Genomic DNA, 20,571 nt, shown 5'->3' with positions numbered 1-20,571 from the left:
GTAGGCTATTCGCCTGTGTTGTACATCTTGAGCACTTCTCGTCTTGGAACATCTTTGTCGAAATTATCTAAATTGGTTACAGTCCTCTCACGAGTGCGACATGTCCCTGGCGATCTGTAAAGTGGCCTTCCACAGGTCTCCGTAGATCCTTCTTTGGCAATCCGCTGAACGGTTCTCAAGCTAACGCCTGTCGCTTCTGCAGTGCGTTCCTGAGATCTGGCGACGTCTGTGATAGGGCCACCGTTTTCTGCTTCGCGCTTGAAAAAAGCATGTATCCTGTAAATTATGTCCCTCTCCTGTTTATGGAGAGTTTGTAGCTCACCACTATCATCAGCCATGACAACTTCCAACAAATAAGATAAAAATTCACCAAATAATAAATACAATCACATTTAACCTCGCACTTGCCAAGACATTCACAACAGACCGCTCAGAAAACTGCTCAACACTCATTGGCTGTCAGCGAATGCGTGACGTCAGGCGCGTAGAACGAGCCTTAAATCGACCGCAGTCGTTCATGGTTCCAACTATACCGAGTGTTCATTTTAATTGGAGACATTGAAATAGCCGAAAATCTACACATTTTAGTTATAAGTTTGTTTGTCTCCGAGGGGGACATCCAATGATACCAAATCCGACGAATTTGTGATCAAATTTGTTGTAATTGGATGTCCCCTTCCGAGAGGAACTAATTTTCATTAGGATTTCTTTTGGCTCTGTGTGTCGTTTTCAAGAGATTTCAATGTCCCCAGTTAAAATGAACACCCTTTATAACATAAACAGTGTTTATAAATTGGGAAATATTCCATCTTTAGCGACTGTAATAAGACTCTTATTTATACCAGAGTCATTTCGCTTTTTGCTAAAACGTCCTGATTAAAACAAAGTTGGCGAAGTACACAAAACTGAATTGTGGACGTAGTAAAACATAGAAACTTAAATAGATTGTCAGTGTGGCGCAGTGCGCAGACAATTTGTGTTTGTCACAACGGACAGCAAATACTTGCCAAAACATAGATCAGTCGATGAAAACATTGAATATTATATTGCAAAGTAGCGAATACTGTCGCAAAATAATATATCTCAATATCAATTGTAAAACAGCGACTGCGGAAGAGAAGATATACAAACAAAACAGATAACATAAATATTGTATGTGTGCTTTTTCATTGTTTTTAATTGCTGTGAAAAGAAATATTGGAGAACAAAATTAGAAAAACCGAAAACTTATTATGATTATAATGAAGACACAATGCACTCGAAATTTCAAAAAATTACGTTCAAACGAATAAAATTCATGAAGTAAGACACTTCCATATTGTTTTTAAATAAAGAAAATATTAAGCACCGAGAAAGGTTTGTACTCAGAACCTTTGGCTTAGCAGCCAAACACCTTTTCTTTTTTTTTTTTTTTTTTTTCAAGGATAGTGATCGTAACTAAATTGAATACATTAATTTTATGTATGTTAACTAAGATTAAAATTTTAGAATTAATTGTTTAACATTGTGATGAATAAAATTTTAAAAAATATTGGTAGCAACAGGAATCGAACATTGGCGAATGAATTACCAGTCAGTGCAGCTAACCACTTTTTTTGCGTTAGCGCGCTTTGTTTCTATCCATCTTTTTTTAACCATTTTTACTTTGGATAATTTTTTGTTTTTTATTTTTTTAAGTTTATTTTAATTGTAAATTTTTTCTCTGACAATCTTTTTTTATATATATGGAAAAAGGCGTCTTTCAGTTACGACAAACAAAATTAGAATGTACATCCGTAGCAACAACAGAACAAGAGTTCCTTCTAAACTATGAAATAGAATTTGAAAACTAATAGTGTGATGATAGATCATAAAGAAAGAAAAATGTAACCAAATCCCGCACGCCATTCCATGTGCATGGCCCATCCGCGTACAGATTCCATGTTCCAGATTGGTACAACATTTCGCAGCGTGTGGAGCCCCATGAAGGCGGTTATCCTCTGCCGGTACTCCCCAACTGTGAGGGGGGTTACCGAGACACTGCGCAAATAGTTCGCAAATAGTTCGGGGTGTACACTCAAGTGTGCTATGACTGTCCTGGAGAAATTGCCAGTAATCAAGCACCATCTTCTCATCATCTCGAAAGAGGTAGTATACGGACATGCCTTTAAACCATGTGAGAGCGTGAGTCTTCGCAGGTGGGAAATAAGTATCCTCTGGACAAAGGAGGAGCCGTGGGTCAATTGTGCGAAGCGCGATACGTAGGTAGCAGGCGAGGATCTTCTGCACTAGCAGCCATACCTCTAACGCCGATCCACATGTTAAGCGGTGTTCGTCAGTATCCACGAGGTGGCAACGTGGGCAAAGGGAGGAATCCGCCATCCAAATACCGTGCAGCCTTTGTCGTGTTACAACCTTCCCGTTCACCACCTGGTACCACGCTGCTCGTACCCGCGCGTGGAGGAATGGCTTCTGGACCGCTCTCCACACTGCAGGCCATAGGGTCGTAGGGCTCTTCCTCTCAATCACATTGTGAGGGATGGACCTTAGCAGCAGTCTGTAAACGTCTCTCGCCTTGGGAGTGCGAGTGTTGGGAAGGTCTGGGTGCACGTAACTATATTCAAGAATAAATGCCGAGAGGTACGAGAGTGAGGGTGTAATGTGCGCAACCGTGACAGGTGGCAGAAGAGACGCCGGCAGCAATTCCTCTGACAGACGTCCCGTAAGGGAAGCACCTTTGCGGGCCACAATTTCATCATTGTGCACAAGTATAACGCTGTAGCTCTCGCTCGTACATTTATAAGTCCCAGTCCGCCATCACGCGGAGGGAGGATGAGTGTTTCGTAGCGGACTTTGAATAGGTGTCCGGCGGTAAGGTAATATCCAAACGCTGCTTGCAGTCTGTGTGCCATCGCTGTCGATATCGGTAGGATCTGGGCCATGGATCATCCTAGTCGCCACGTGAAGGTTGAGGTATTCCACACGCTGTAGGAGGTCCATCCGTCGAAGTAAGTTCCGGCGAACTTCTGTGCGTATCGCCTGTAGTAATCGTGCATAGTTTATGGCAGCCGTGCGGCGCACATCCTGTGTAAATGTTATGCCCAAGAACCGGATCTTGTTAACTAGTGGGAGTGGGGCTAAAGCGTCCTCCTGTAGACCTCTCCCAATGGGCATCGCTGCCGACTTGGCCACATTCATGAGGCTGCCCGCTGCCGATCCATAGCGATTGATCCATTGTATCACCGAGCGTACCTTGTCACCAGATCGGACAAATAACAGAAGGTCATCAGCATATATCCTGCAGTGAAAGGCGTGATCCCTCAATGACATGCCCGAGAGCCTGTTTTTCAACCCTCTGACAAGTGGTTCGAGTGCGATCGCGTAAAGGATCATGGAGAGTGGGCATCCTTGGCGAACTGACCGTCGGATCGGAAAGGGCCCCGGAATCCGTCCATTCACCAGTACACGGGATGCAGCTCCCCGGAAAAGGCGCTGAAAGATGTCGAGAAAGTCAGGCGGGAGGCCCATGCGGGCCATAACGGACAGAAGGAACTTGTGGTGAACTCTGTCGAAGGCGTGGTCGAAATCAATGGAGATCAGAGCAGCTCGGAGGCGACAGGATGTGGCGATGGCTATTAAATCCCTGCATTCGCTGGTTACCGTTTGCATGTTGGTCACTCCGCCCTGTGTCGTTTGCTCCATTGAGAGTAGTAGGGGCAGAACCTTCTGTATGCGCCTGGCGAGTAGTCGGGCGAAGATTTTATAGTCCGAGTTGAGCATTGTAATTGGCGTGTAGTCTTCGACCGTCCGACCTCTGGAAGGCTTGCGTATCGGTATAAGGAGACCTTCAACGAATGCAGGTGGCACGTGGGAACCGAGGGTCATCAGTTCTTGGTACATGATGATCCATCGGGGCATCATGAGATCGCGGAAAGTCCGATAAAACTCGAGCGGCAGTCCGCCTGGCCCGGGAGATTTGTTGAGTGCTCCCTTGTTAAGCGCGTCCTCGATGTCGTCCCGTGTAAGTCCACCTAACAGCGTCGCCGCTGCTGTATTGTCGAGGGTGTGCGACACGTGCCGCAGTATGTCGTGACCGTCCGCTTCCTGGTCCTCTGTATTCACCTCGTCGAAAAACCGGCGATAGTGATCTGCAAAGGCTTCTGTAACCACCGCCTGATTCATTACGACCCTACCACCTGGCAATATGAGGTCCGTGATCAGCTGCTGTCGGCGTCGGCGGCTGTCGAGCACGATGTGATGCATAGACGGGTTTTCTCCTTCCGCTCGGTCTTGACGTCGCGATTGCACTATGACCCCCTCCAAACGTTTCCTCGTAAGAGACAATATTTTACCTTTAATTCGGCGGCTTTCCATTTGTCCGTTTGGAGATGGTGGTTGGCTGTCGAGTTCGCGAAGCATCGTGTAATGAAAGTCCAATATGTGACGATGCCAAGCTGCGATATCTTTTCCGAATTGAGTTAGCACACGCCGAAACGCTGATTTTGCACAGTCCACCCACAATGCTAGAGTCGAAGGGTATTGGGGAAGACGACGTTCGCAATCCAGCCATGCGTTGGCGATAATCTGACGGCATTCCGGGGCTTGAAGATGTGCCACATTCAGCTTCCAGGGTCCTCGGCTGCGCCATATCCGCTGCTGTTGTAGAGTGAGTGTGCATATGAAAGCGCTATGATCGGAGAAGGCAAGCGGCCAACGTTCGACGTCCAATACTCCCGGCGCTAGAGCTCGTGAGACATAAATGCGGTCTAGGCGACTGGCTGAGTGACTAGTAAGGTATGTCGGCCCGGGACGGTCACCGTGCACTGTCTCCCACGTGTCGGTGAGAAGCAGATCTCCAACCAGGAGCCGAAGTTCTTGACAAGTCGAGAAATGTGGGACTTGGTCTTTGGGGTGGAGCACACAGTTAAAGTCGCCGCCGAAGATATATTGATCGAAGCGGCTGATAAAGAGGGGGGCGATATCCTCCGAGTAGAACAGCGATCGTTCTCGGCGTTGGTCAGTTCCTGATGGAGCGTAAATGTTAATGATGCGCGTTCCCAGTGCTGTGATCGCTAGCCTCCTTCCTGACGGAAGGTAAGTCCTCCGTCGCGCACTACTACTGCCGTACCGCTGCCATTCCGGTCCGCCGGTGACACATATGTCACATAACCGTAGAAAACGGGGATGGCCGCTATATACACTTCTTGCAACAGGGCAATGTCAACATCCGAAGAACGAAGCATCTCACGCAGCAACTGGATCTTAACTGCCGTTCGTATCGTGTTGAGGTTAAGCGTGGCGATACGATAAGCTTGTTGCCGAACCGCAGGTGTTGAATTATCCATTAAGACTGGAATTACCTATGACGCTTCTGACTGTATTGACACCTCCGCATCCCCCCAAACCTCACCTGCAGTCCTTTCTAGAGAGCCGGCGCCAATGGCGTGGGCCATGTTGGCGTAACTTGTCTGGTTCCGTAGTCGTCGTGGTCATCCGCCCACGTCGGGGAACTCAAAGCAAGATCGGCTTCCCTAGCTTCCTCAGGACACGGCATGGGTGCTTGCACTCCAGAAGGTGGTGGGCAACATCTACCTTGCATATCGGCATCCAATTTTGCCACTGTAGATATATGTGGTTTGTCCTCAGTTCCGTTCGGTGGTGCCACACTGCAGCAAATGGCGGCTGCTTCTGTGGTAGCGTCGTTATTGAAGGTGGAGTCGTCGTCCTCTGGAGGCTGTGTCGCATCCCGTTCGGAAGTAGCTCTACGCCTCCACTTCCGTAGCTTCGGAGAGCGTCGCTTCCTTGTGTGTCCTTCTGTGTCAGACGATGGCAAAGATTCACGACGTTCCGGCACAAAGGCAGCCGTAGGCACAATAAGCTAGTCTACGGCCATGTTATCGTCATCTGGGCCGGCGGCATCGGAGTTGAATCCGTAGCTCGTGGAACGGTTGTATCATCATCGCCCTGTATTGGAGGATGGAGCCGCGACCCAGCAGTGGATGTCGACTGTCGTGGTGAAGTGGTAGCTGTCGTGAGGACTGCTGCATAAGTCACGGGAAGCAGCGTCGGCTGCGATGGCGGGTCCGCGTCAGCCGGTGGCAGTTGAGTGATTCGACGTCGGATACATTCTGATCTGAGGCGTCCCTCCTTCCCACAACCAGAGCAGGTCTTCGGTTGCCCATCGTAGATGACGATGGCACGGCAGCCACCGATATTCAGATATGAAGGTACATGTCTTTTAAGTTCTATTCGGACCTGGCGGACTCCGTTCTGCACAGGATATGTCTGGAATTGTGTCCATTTTTCCGCAATATGATCATGGACCGTGCCGTAGGGGCGCAGCGCTGTCACGACGTCCTCCGCCGGTAGTTCGAAAGGAAGTTTGAAAATTCTGATCGTGCGAAGTCCCATGCCAGAATAATCGACGTGCACAGTCCCCACATTGCCATCAGCGTGGCAGAAACGGAAGCCCTGTTTCGTGTCCCGAAGGATCCGTTCAAATGTTGCGTCGTTCATGATCTTGACATATCCGATACTACTCACAATGGACAAGTGAATGCCGAGAATGTCGGTCGCAGGTATTTTAACTTCTTCTCGTAGAAATCGTTCGACTTCGAGTGCTTTGGTCCGTGCAAATTCGTTGCGGAACGTAATCGTGAGCGTCGATTTTCTGTATTGGTGCGCCATAGTGATCTATATGCTGAGTACGGCACGCGCGAAACGGCCGAGTACGATGTAAACAACACGAGCGCTCGCTCCGCGGCAGGAATACAAACAGCGCGTCCTCACCGCAGCACAGCCAAAGGCCAACTTAACACCTTCAACATTACGCTAACGCAACTCGTCGTTCGGTGGAACTCCTGGAGGAATCTAAAATGTCACGCAAAATACCGACAAACACTGTTGATATGACTGAATTACTCACGTTTCGTCGAAGTACAATAGGAAATAAACAATTACAACTGTTCTTTATTGCGAAAAAGCGGTTCGTGAGAATGATACAAACACCTTTCCTTGCTATCGCCTGAATTAGGGGGCTTATTGCTTGTTTGATTTAATTAATTAATAGAATATGAAGCAACTGGTATAAAGACTGCTTTTTCCAAACTTTCTATAAAATAAAGTCTGCTATCAAGACATTGCTTTTGTTCTATTACTTTATGACTGAACTTTTCTAAAACTGAAGACACTCGTCCGTGCTCTGCACTGCAGTCGAGCTCTGGCAACGTCGTTCTCTCTTCAGTGGCTGACTTTGTTTTGTGACGCCAGATGCGCAGAACGAACCTAAACTCGGCCGCCGTCGTAAATGACGCGCACTATAGTTATGAACAACAACATAGCTCGCGAGATATTCACTCCCAAACGCGTACTTCGTCTTCACTGTAGAATCCACGGATATCTCACAAGCACGCAAGTCGGTACTCGGAAGTATATCTCTCGCGATCACGCGCAAATTGCGCCACTGCCCAAGTCTTTCCCGCGACTGTGTGTCCGTCGCGCTGTACTGTCCGCGTCCAGCACTCACTCCCGTGTCCCGTCCCGTCCAGAACTGCCGCACTCCTGTCCTCTCTCGAAACGATCCCCCTCCCCCACTTCCATACAGTTTCACCGTTAAGGATTGCTGTGATTGGCTAGAGCGCTCCGTCCATGTCTCCAAACCGATGTCCGCCGCTCGTGGTCTCGCGGTAGCGTTCTCGCTTCCCGAGCACGGGGTTCCGGGTTCGATTCCCGGCGGGGTCAGGGATTTTCACCTGCCTCGAGATGACTGGGTGTTTGTGTTGTCCTCATCCTTTCATCATCATCCAGGAAAGTGGTGAAACTGGACTGAGCAAAGGTTGGGAAATTGTACGGGCGCTGATAACCTCGCAGTTGAGCGCCCCACAAACCAAACATCATCATCATCATCATCATCCAAACCGATGTACTCTCACAAACATATTTAAGCTCATACGAAATACTGGATTTACATTTAAATACTTGAAATTAAATAAATATTCCTACAAACACGCTTTAACACACAATATTAAATACATATACAATTAAATAAACATATATCAAAAGAAAAGAAGCAAAAGGTAGCCCAGTGCTGTGTTTTCTAAAACACAAAAAATACTTAACCAGTTTCTTCATGAATAGTATATGTCGGATAGAAACAAAGACATAGATGAATAAATATATTTATAAGCAAGCTGCTACGGTTTTATTGTGTAACTGTGGAGTACTTATGGCCTGACGCGATCGATAGTAATCGGCCACTTTGACCTTCAGTAACTCATGTACTATTCAAGTTACGTACCTGTAATCATACCAATTTAGGTTACAGTAATAGCTTTCTAAACACACGGCGATTGTCAAAATAGGAAAAGCGTTTATATTTTGGAAATTCGTTGCTGGGTGTTACTTGTAGCCAGCCGGGGTAGCCGTGCGGTTCTAGGCGCTACAGTCTGAAACCCAGCGACCGCTACGGTCGCAGGTTCGAATCCTGCCTCGGGCATGGATGTGTGAGATGTCCTTAGGTTAGTTAGGTTTAATTAGTTCCAAGTTCTAGGCGACTGATGACCTCAGAAGTTAAGTCGCATAGTGCTCAGAGCCATTTGTTATTTGTATAATTTACTGTCACGTCCTAAACTTTAAACTAATAAATATATTGAAAATCTGATTATACCATCAGAATCGTCGTGCAAATATTAGTAATGTAGATATTTCTGTTTTGAGGTATCATGATTCATTTAGCTACTATTAATATCTATACGAACTGTGAAATGTCTGCTATTAAGGTTTCACAAAGTCCGCCATCTTTGGCACTCCCGGCATAGAAATCTCCTTCATCGACACAAAGCACCGTCCTCGTCACAGTGTCAACATGAAGTTCCCAGCCACGCGGCTGGACCGGCCGTTGTGCGGCACCAGACGGTTACAAAGCTAACGTTCGCTGGTCGCAACTCGCAAGTTAGCTCATACGCTACAGGTGCAAATGCACGCCGCAAAACGTAAATACACTACTGAGGAGTGATGCTTGAACGAACATCTACATACATACTCCGCAAATTACCGTACTATGCTTGGCCGAGGGCACTCTGCACCATTACTAGTCGTGTCATTCGATGTTTGCACGTAGAGCGTGGGAGAAACGACTGTATGCCTAAATATGACCATTAATTTCACGTATCTTATCTTCGTGGACTTGCGCGAAAGGTATGTTGGCGGCCGTAGGATCGTTCTGCAGTCAGCTTTATGCCGTATCTCTTTAAGTTTCTTAATAGTGTTCCTCGAAAAGAAGGTCGCCTTCGCTCCAGGGATTTCTATATGAGTTGCCAAAGGATTTCCATAACACTTGCTTATTATTGGGCCGATCGCTAATACACTCCTGGAAATGGAAAAAAGAACACATTGACACCGGTGTGTCAGACCCACCATACTTGCTCCGGACACTGCGAGAGGGCTGTACAAGCAATGATCACACGCACGGCACAGCGGACACACCAGGAACCGCGGTGTTGGCCGTCGAATGGCGCTAGCTGCGCAGCATTTGTGCACCGCCGCCGTCAGTGTCAGCCAGTTTGCCGTGGCATACGGAGCTCCATCGCAGTCTTTAACACTGGTAGCATGCCGCGACAGCGTGGACGTGAACCGTATGTGCAGTTGACGGACTTTGAGCGAGGGCGTATAGTGGGCATGCGGGAGGCCGGGTGGACGTACCGCCGAATTGCTCAACACGTGGGGCGTGAGGTCTCCACAGTACATCGATGTTGTCGCCAGTGGTCGGCGGAAGGTGCACGTGCCCGTCGACCTGGGACCGGACCGCAGCGACGCACGGATGCACGCCAAGACCGTAGGATCCTACGCAGTGCCGTAGGGGACCGCACCGCCACTTCCCAGCAAATTAGGGACACTGTTGCTCCTGGGGTATCGGCGAGGACCATTCGTAACCGTCTCCATGAAGCTGGGCTACGGTCCCGCACACCGTTAGGCCGTCTTCCGCTCACGCCCCGACATCGTGCAGCCCGCCTCCAGTGGTGTCGCGACAGGCATGAATGGAGGGACGAATCGAGACGTGTCGTCTTCAGCGATGAGAGTCGCTTCTGCCTTCGTGCCCGTGATGGTCGTATGCGTGTTTGGCGCCGTGCAGGTGAGCGCCACAATCAGGACTGCATACGACCGAGGCACACAGGGCCAACACCCGGCATCATGGTGTGGGGAGCGACCTCCTACACTGGCCGTACACCACTGGTGATCGTCGAGGGGACACTGAATAGTGCACGGTACATCCAAACCGTCATCGAACCCATCGTTCTACCATTCCTAGACCGGCAAGGGAACTTACTGTTCCAACAGGACAATGCACGTCCGCATGTATCCCGTGCCACCCAACGTGCTCTAGAAGGTGTAAGTCAACTACCCTGGCCAGCAAGATCTCCGGATCTGTCCCCCATTGAGCATGTTTGGGACTGGATGAAGCGTCGTCTCACGCGGTCTGCACGTCCAGCACGAACGCTGGTCCAGCTGAGGCGCCAGGTGGAAATGGCATGGCAAGCCGTTCCACAGGACTACATCCAGCAGCTCTACGATCGTCTCCATGGGAGAATAGCAGCCTGCATTGCTGCGAAAGGTGGATATACACTGTACTAGTGCCGACATTGTGCATGCTCTGTTGCCTGTGTCTATGTGCCTGTGGTTCTGTCAGAGTGATCATGTGATGTATCTGACCCCAGGAATGTGTCAATAAAGTTTCCCCTTCCTGGGACAATGAATTCACGATGTTCTTATTTCAATTTCCAGGAGTGTAGATGTAGCAGTCCGCTTCTGAATTGCTTCGATGTCATACTAGCGTCCTATATTCGGTTTCCTTCAGAGATGAACCATATTTTCACGAAATTCTCGAAATAAACCAGCGTCGCCCATTCTCCTTTCCTACTGCAATCCTTACATAAGTATAAACAATATTTGAAAGTGTTCCATTTCATATCACTTTGCAACGTTAGGCCCAGATATTTAAACGACGTGACCGTCAACAACCCACTACTAACGTTGTATTCGAACGTTACGTGTTTGTTTTTCCTACTATGACTATTAACTTATTTTTCTACATTCAGAGCTAGCTGTCGTTCATCACACCAACTACAAATTTTGTCTAAGTCATCTCGTATCCTCCAACAGCAACTCAACTTAGATACCTTACCGTACATCTCAGCATCATCAGTAAAACAACGATGGACTGCTGCCCACCCTATCCACCAGATAATTTATCATCATCATCATCATCATCATTTAAGACTGATTATGCCTTTCAGCGTTCAGTCTGGATTCCCCCTTATAAAATTCCTCCATGATCAACTATTCAGTGCTAACATTGGTGCCTCTTCTGAGGTTAAGCCTATTACTTCAAAATCATTCTTAACCGTATCCAGGTATCTTCTCCTTGATCTACCTCGACTCCTCCTACTCTCTACTGCTGAACCCATGAGTCTCTTGGGTAACCTTGCTTCTCCCATGCGTGTAAAAAATGGTTCAAATGGCTCCTAGCACTATGGGACTCAACATCTTACGTCATAAGTCCCCTAGAACTTAGAACTACTTAAACCTAACTAACCTAAGGACATCACACACACCCATGCCCGAGGCAGGATTCAAACCTGCGACCGTAGCAGTCCCGCGGTTCCGGACTGCAGCGCCAGAACCGCACGGCCACCGCGGCCGGCCCATGCGTGTAACATGACCCCACCATTTAAGCCTGTTCGCCCTGACTGCTACATCTATAGAGTTCATTCCCAGTTTTTCTTTGAATTCCTCATTGTGTACACCCTCCTGCCATTGTTCCCATCTACTAGTACCTGCAATCATCCTAGCTACTTTCATATCCGTAACCTCAATCTTATTGATAAGGTAACCTTAATCCACCCAGCTTTCGCTCCCATACAACAAAGTTGGTCGAAAGATTGAACGGTGCACAGATAACTTGGTCTTGGTACTGACTTCCTTCTTGCAGAAGAGAGTAGATCGTAGCTGAGCGCTCACTGTATTAGCATTGATACACTTCGCTTCCAGTTCTTTCACTATGTTGCCATCTTGTGAGAATATGCATCCTAAGTACTTGAAGCCATCCATCTGTTCTAACTTTGTTCCTCCTATTTGGCACTCAATCCGTTTATAACTCTTTCCCACGGATATTACTTTCATTTTGGAGATGCTAATCTTCATACCATAGTCCTTACATTTCTGATCTAGCTGTGATATACTACTTTGCAAACTTTCAATCGAATCTGCCATCACAACTAAGTTATCCGCATATGCGGAACTGCTTATTTTGTGTTCACATATCTTAATCTCACCCAGCCAGTCTATTGTTTTCAACATATGATCCATAAATAATATGAACAACAGTGGAGACATGTTGCAGCCTTGTCTTACCCCTGAAACTACTCTGAACCATGAACTCCATTTACCATCAACTCTAACTACTGCCTGACTATCTATGTAAAGACCTTTAACTGCTAGCAAAAGTTTGCCTCCTACTCCATAATCTCGTAGAGCAGACAATAACTTCCACCTAGGAACCCGGTCATATGCCTTTTCTAGATCTATAAAGCATTGATACAATTCCCTGTTCCACTCGTAACTCTTCTCCGTTATTTGCCGTAAGCTAAAGATCTGGTCCTGAAAACCTCCAAGCGACCTAAACCTACACTGATTTTCATCCAATTTGTCCTCAACTAATACTCGCACTTTCCTTTCAACAATACCTGAGAAGATTTTACCCACAACGCTGATTAAAGAGATACGTCTGTAGTTGTTACAATATTTTCTGTTTCCATGCTTAAAGATTATTGTGATTACTGCTTTCGTCCAGTCTGATGGAACCTGTCCTCACTCCCACGCCATTTAAATTATCCTGTGTGGCCATTTAAGACCTGACATTCCACTGTATTTGATGTGTTCCGACTTAATTTCATCCACCCCAGACGCTTTATTGCCCTGCAATCTATTGACCATTTTCTCCACTTCCTCAAATGTGATCCTATTTCCATCATCATTCCTATCCCATTGTACATCGAAATCTGAAGCATCACTGATCGTATTTTCACCTACAGTGAGCAACTCTTCAACATATTCCCTCCATCTGCCCAGGGCATCAACACGATTCACCAGCAGTTTTCCTGACCTGTCCAAAATACTTGTAATTTCCTTCTTACCTCCCTTTCGAAGACTGCTAATTACACTCCAGAATGGCTTTCCAGCAGCTTGACCCAAGGTCTCCAACCTGTTTCCTAAGTCTTCCCAAGATTTCTTCTTGGATGCTGCAATTATCTGTTTGGCTTTGTTTCTTTCTTCAGCATAACTTTCTCTGTCTACCTGAGTTCTAGTATGTAGCCATTTTTGGTACGCCTTCTTTTTCGTTTTACAGGCTGCCTTGACTGTGTCATTCCACCAAGCTGTCTGTTTCATTCTACCTTTACACACTACTGTTCCAAGACATTCTTTAGCCACTTCTAGTGCTGTGTCCCTGTACCTTGTCCATTCGTTTTCCAATGACAGTAATTGACTACATTTAACTAACTGGTACCTTTCTGAGATGTACTTGTGCCTGATTTCCTTATCCTGAAGTTTCTCCACTCTTATCCTCCTACTTATGGACCTGACCTCCTGCACTTTCGGCCTCACAATACCAATTTCACTGCAGATTAAATAGTGATCAGTGTCATCAAAGAATCTCCTGAATACACGTGTGTCCCTCACAGCCTTCCTGAATTCCTGATCTGTTATTATATAGTCAATGATAGATCTGGTTCCCCTGCCTTCCCAAGTATACCGGTGAATGTTCTTATGTTTAAAAAATGAGTTTGTGATTACTAAGCCCATACTGGCACAGAAATCCAAGAGTTGTTCCCTATTCCAGTTGGCCTCCATATCCTCTCCAAATTTACCCATAACCTTTTTATACCCTTCTGTTCGATTCCCAATCCTGGCATTAAAATCACCCATGAGCAGAACACTGTCCTTGTCCTTTACTCTAACAACTACATCACTGAGTGCGTCATAAAAACTATCCATCTTATCTTGACCTGTCCCTTCACAATGCGAATTACTGACGCAATCCTAATTTTCCTTTTAGACACTGTCAAATCTATCCACATCAGTCGTTCGTTTACATACCTTATTGAAACTACGCTGGGTTCCATTTATTTCCTGATGTAAAGCCCTACACCCCATTGTGCTATTCCTGCTTTGACTCCAGACAGGTAGACCTTGTATTCTCCCACTTCCTCTTCTTTCTCACCCCTTACCCGTATGTCACTAACAGCTAAAACGTCCAGCCCCATCTTACTTGCAGCCTCTGCCAGCTCTACCTTCCTCCCAGATTAGCCCCCATTGATATTAATAGCTCTCCATTTCGTTACCATTCGTTTGCCGAGTCGTATCTTAGGAGTCCCTGGTTTGTCAGTTAGAGATAGGACTCCGTCACCTCGAAAGATCCGAGGCATTTTGCTCTGATTGTTGCCAGCATCATATTTAAAGTACCAGGGAAGCAGGTTGCTAGCCTTACTTGCCCCGAGTCCCATTGGGTTTTACCCCTAACGGCTGAGGGACTAACCGGTGGATTTGGTAGTCTTTGCCGTATGAGCACAAAGGTGACCACGACTCAGAATATGTCCGAGATGCCCAGCCTTATTCAAAAGTAACTGGTATCCCGACTGTCAGGACCACTTACTTGGCCACTCATACGTTGCCCGTGGTTCATGAAGTAGGGCATGACAACAGGAACCCATACGATGAACCAGATAATTTATTCGCACAAAAAAAGAGAGCTTCCTACCACATTGTCCTGAGGCACTCTAGACGATACCCTCCTATCTGATGAATGCCCGCCCTCTAGGACAACAGATTGTGTTCTATTACTTAAGCAGCCACATATCTGTGAACGTATTCCGTGTACTCGTACCTCCGTCAACAGTCTGCAGTAGACCACCGTGCAAAATGCTTTTCGGAAATCTAGAAATATTTAATGTACCTGTTGCCTTCCGTCCGTAGTTCGCAGTGTACTGCTTACATATCGCTGGCTTTTGCAGCTAGCGAAGCCGAGCGCGCCTTTTCTCTCATGGAGCATTGTTCTGCTGCTTCGTGGCAACAATGCAGCAGTGGCGGTGGTCACGTGCCGTCTTAGTGAATGAAGAAGTGTGTGTTGGGCTTTGCTACGGTCGCAGGCTCGAATCCTGCCTCGGGCATGGCTGTGTGTGATGCCCTTAGGTTAGTTAGGTTTAACTAGTTCTAAGTTCTAGGGGACTGATGACCACAGCTGTTAAGTCCCATAGTGCTCAGAGCCATTTGAACCATTTGTGTGTTGGGCTTCAGTGCAGAATAAAAAGAATTTTCTGGAAAGTATAAATAATACTTGAAAGTGTTACATCGCTTCGTAGGAAAAATAGAGCTTGACTAATTCCGTTACTTCTCGGAAAGCCGTGCCTCATTAGTTATGAGATTTAATGTTGAAACACTACCTTTTTTGTGAAACGGTAGTTTTCGTGGAGAAATATATTCATCACAGAACGAAAATGAAAAGGTTTTCGTGATCAGTGATTATGTATTTAATTAGTGTGAAAATGCAACGTAGCATTGGTTACTTCTGTGTAAATGTGAAACGAGCACCGTTACCACGTCACTGGATGAGTTTAGGCATTGTTAGGGAACTGTGTTACTTGCTTAATGGAAAAAAAAAACAAAGTAATATGACCTGAATTATTATTATCTCCAAGCGACGTATTCGATTTTTCAACAGAGGGATATCAATATTGGAAATGTATAAGAGACACCAAGGTTTACTCCGTAACCAAGTTCTCATACTCGAATCAAATAATCACGAAAATTAATACAAACTAAGCTTAAAAAGTCATTGACAGAGTTTTACAATACTCTTTATGGGATTCATCCTGTTGCACTGCTCTAAAAGAAGGTAAAACGGAAGGAATATAAAGAGCAGGATGCTTAGATGTTGTCGGAATATTTCGCTGGTAGTGGCAAAGGATACAAGAAGGAGACTAACGCAGGCAAAGAGTGTTCTGGCGTGACGACAAGCGCGAGAGCGAAGATAAAGAACGGAAGAGAAGAGAAGGCGGTGAAGTGATATCGGCCAATGGTGCGCTGATTAGGACCGCGCCACGACAGGAGAATATAAGCTTTGCTCCTGCCAGCCTCTGCCGCTCAGTATCGACTCAAGTATTCGGACACTATTCACAGAGTAGTAGCACGGCCTAGCAGAGTGTGCTACAACAGCAGTTGTTAGTGTTCCATATCCATTGTTTGTTTGGATATTGTCTATAGCGAAGAGCTTTACTGTTTGCGTGTCACCCAACGCTTGGGGCACTTGTCGTACATACAAAGTTAAGTATCGTCAGTTTCTTATCTGTAATAAAAACTTTTAAGGTGTTTGCATTGTTGTACAGCATTCCGAGAACGCAGCATCCTTTAGGCACCCTATACAAAACTGGTGGGCAGGACCCCACAATGTGGGCATTCTTAGCCAAAAGAAGTGTGCTAACGAAAAAAATGGTTCAAATGGCTCTGAGCACTATGGGACTCAGCTGCTGTGGTCATAAGTCCCCTAGAACTACTTAAACCTAACTAACCTAAGGACAGCACACAACACCCAGCCATCACGAGGCAGAGAAAATCCCTGACCCCGCCGGGAATCGAACCCGTGAACCAGGGCGTGGGAAGCGAGAACGCTACCGCACGACCACGAGATGCGGAGTGTGCTAACGCCAAACATCAGCTTTAATTCGAGGAGGAAATTTCTGAGAATGTACAATGGGAGCGCAGTATTGTATGGAAGTGTGTTATAGTCTCTTGAAAAACCATAGAAAATTAGAATGGAAACTTTTAAGATGTGATGCCACACAAGGAAGACTAATCATAGTTCGTAGCGCTACTATTTTTAGAGCTGTTTATTTTGAGTACCTACCTTTTGAGTAACAAGCCCTCATATCATGCATAATTATCTCTTATATCAAATCGCTGTCATTGGTATATTGTGTCGCTAAGGCAACAGTTTTTAAAGTACGCTACTTTTATAAATAATATCTGCTGATAAATGTCATTAACAGCTGATTCTAGGTGCAGCCTGTACTTACCACCCTGACTGATACGTTTTCTCTTAGTTCGGCGATAAAGGTTGTTAATGAACTATTGTCACAGTAATGATCAAAGTCAGGGAGTAAACTTTAAAACTGCTTTATTTCCATTATTTGCACTTTGCTTTCACTGACTTTCTTAAATCCTGCCCATTATACTCTGTATTTCGTATTCAGTCAGCTAGTGAATAATTATTACGTGTTAACTAATAGTCATTTGTGTGTACCAAAGGTGCGCCTAGCCATACATTTGTATACTTGATAAGGTTTGTACTGTTGCTGTGTTTTTACCCATCTCAGCAGTGGATTTTGTTTTGCAAATACGGTCGACATTCAGTATTACCGGCCAGTTTAGACCAGCCATTAACGTTTCGGCACAGGCAGCAAATGCATCAGAAATTTCAGGCATCATTTTAGGGAGTGCGCACAGCGTGTATTCAGTAAATTAGTAATTTTTGGCTTCCCTGTTGTCACGACCAAATAAAGAGTTGTGTGTTCATCTAATTTGAAAACTCCTGTAACTGTACGACTGTGTGATTTATTCATTTGTTTGAATGTTAAACACTGCCTTCTGTATGGATCAATATACTCATTGTTTGATACTGTTACTTTGTTTTACCTTGGGTTTACCTTGGGCACAATTGTTGCTTAATGTAATTTCGCTTTATTATAAATTTGAGGCCATCTGATGTTCACTTGGACATTTCAAAGGTTCCTCATGGTTTTTCAAGTTGCTAATGTTTTTGTTCACTCACTGTTTTCTTGGACAGTGATGTAAAAGGAAAAATAAATTATTATTATCAATTCTTTTAAATTCTGCGTGTGGAATACAGGTGCTGTTCCTTTTAATGGCGTATGATGTTTTAAACTAGCCCGAGTCTACTCCTTCCACTCAGCAGCATTTGCTGGCGCAAAATAGGAGCAATGACCAGGATCACTAGTTTCAATTTTTCAATGTTATGTACGAAAATTTTCGCATAATTAATTTTCATTGCTATCGTGAGCTCCACATTAATTTTTCAGAATAAAACAACGCTCATTACGCTACTGCAAGTATTTAATTGGATATCTTTTTTTTTTACTCTTTTTCGTTTCCTCTAATGTAGTAAAGCAACAGGCAAGATGAAAACGTCCGCTCGAAACAAATGAAACGCAATTACACGCGTCCGTCCCTACAGCTGCGGAGTCATTAATAGCGGTTATCGCCGCTGCTGGCAGTTATAGCTAATTACCGGCAAGCACGCGGGCGGAATGGAATTTGCGTTACGTTCCGCGGCACCTTGGATGCGCACGTGCGATCAAATTATGCCGGAGGTTAACACATGAATAAGCAATGGCGCGTCCCGATCATCGCAGGTAATAACCGGGGCAGCCGCAAGGCACATACCGCGGCCCAGACGAGCTGGAGAGGGGTGCAAGGCGTGAATACCCGCCGCGAAATTCACTCGACTCGTTCTGGAGGCCTCGCACCGTCTTCACAGTCATGTGTGAAGCTAGTCGAAGCCGGTAGCGGCTGATGCAACCGAGGATAACTCTGTAAAAAGTATGTAGTTTCTACATCTACAGCTACAGGGAGTTCGGAAATTCCCGGTACAAACTTGTAGGACTTGTAAAGGGGAGTGAGAACACAATATTTTGAATAGGAATCCCTGCCGTTTCCGTTCTACGGCGGTTTCAGTTCAGATGTTTAGTCCACCCGCTTCTGCTTAAGGAATTGAATTAGGTATGACGCAGTACAATTATTAGGTAAGAATTCGAAAGGTGATATAAGTAAACATCCACTTATAACTTAAGCACATTTGTTTGTATTAACTCTTCAACCTTACTTGTTTACTATTTATGGAATATTCCGTCGGTTCTTGGAGGAACGTTTACAGACAGAGTCCGTAAGGGACGAAAAGTATTACTTATGTTTATTTTACATTTAGCAATTGATCACATTTGTTATACAACCTTCAGTTTAGCACGTGGTCAGTCTAAATTTCAAAGTGTTCGGCGTTGGCGGCTATACTAATAACAGAACGTCGAGCGGTTGCCGCAACTACACTCCTGGAAATTGAAATAAGAACACCGTGAATTCATTGTCCCAGGAAGGGGAAACTTTATTGACACATTCCTGGGGTCAGATACATCACATGATCACACTGACAGAACCACAGGCACATAGACACAGGCAACAGAGCATGCACAATGTCGGCACTAATACAGTGTATATCCACCTTTCGCAGCAATGCAGGCTGCTATTCTCCCATGGAGACGATCGTAGAGATGCTGGATGTAGTCCTGTGGAACGGCTTGCCATGCCATTTCCACCTGGCGCCTCAGTTGGACCAGCGTTCGTGCTGGACGTGCAGACCGCGTGAGACGACGTTTCATCCAGTCCCAAACATGCTCAATGGGGGACATATTCGGAGATCTTGCTGGCCAGGGTAGTTTACACCTTCTAGAGCACGTTGGGTGGCACGGGATACATGCGGACGTGCATTGTCCTGTTGGAACAGCAAGTTCCCTTGCCGGTCTAGGAATGGTAGAACGATGGGTTCGATGACGGTTTGGATGTACTGTGCACTATTCAGTGTCCCCTCGACGATCACCAGTGGTGTACGGCCAGTGTAGGAGATCGCTCCCCACACCATGATGCCGGGTGTTGGCCCTGTGTGCCTCGGTCGTATGCAGTCCTGATTGTGGCGCTCACCTGCACGGCGCCAAACACGCATACGACCATCATTGGCACCAAGGCAGAAGCGACTCTCATCGCTGAAGACGACACGTCCCCATTCGTCCCTCCATTCACGCCTGTCGCGACACCACTGGAGGCGGGCCGCACGATGTTGGGGCGTGAGCGGAAGACGGCCTAACGGTGTGCGGGACCGTAGCCCAGCTTCATGGAGACGGTTGCGAATGGTCCTCGCCGATACCCCAGGAGCAGCACTGTCCCTAATTTGCTGGGAAGTGGCGGTGCGGTCCCCTACGGCACTGCGTAGGATCCTACGGTGCATCCGTGCGTCGCTGCGGTCCGGTCCCAGGTCGACGGGCACGTGCACCTTCCGCCGACCACTGGCGACAACATCGATGTACTGTGGAGACCTCACGCCCCACGTGTTGAGCAATTCGGCGGTACGTCCACCCGGCCTCCCGCATGCCCACTATACGCCCTCGCTCAAAGTCCGTCAACTGCACATACGGTTCACGTCCACGCTGTCGCGGCATGCTACCAGTGTTAAAGACTGCGATGGAGCTCCGTATGCCACGGCAAACTGGCTGACACTGACGGCGGCGGTGCACAAATGCTGCGCAGCTAGCGCCATTCGACGGCCAACACCGCGGTTCCTGGTGTGTCCGCTGTGCCGTGCGTGTGATCATTGCTTGTACAGCCCTCTCGCAGTGTCCGGAGCAAGTATGGTGGGTCTGACACACCGGTGTCAATGTGTTCTTTTTTCCATTTCCAGGAGTGTATGTCAGTCAGTGT

The sequence above is a fragment of the Schistocerca cancellata genome, chromosome 7 (genome assembly GCF_023864275.1).
Source record: "Schistocerca cancellata isolate TAMUIC-IGC-003103 chromosome 7, iqSchCanc2.1, whole genome shotgun sequence".
Classification (NCBI taxonomy): Eukaryota; Metazoa; Arthropoda; class Insecta; order Orthoptera; family Acrididae; genus Schistocerca; species Schistocerca cancellata.
Note: the sequence above shows the minus strand (reverse complement) of the source record.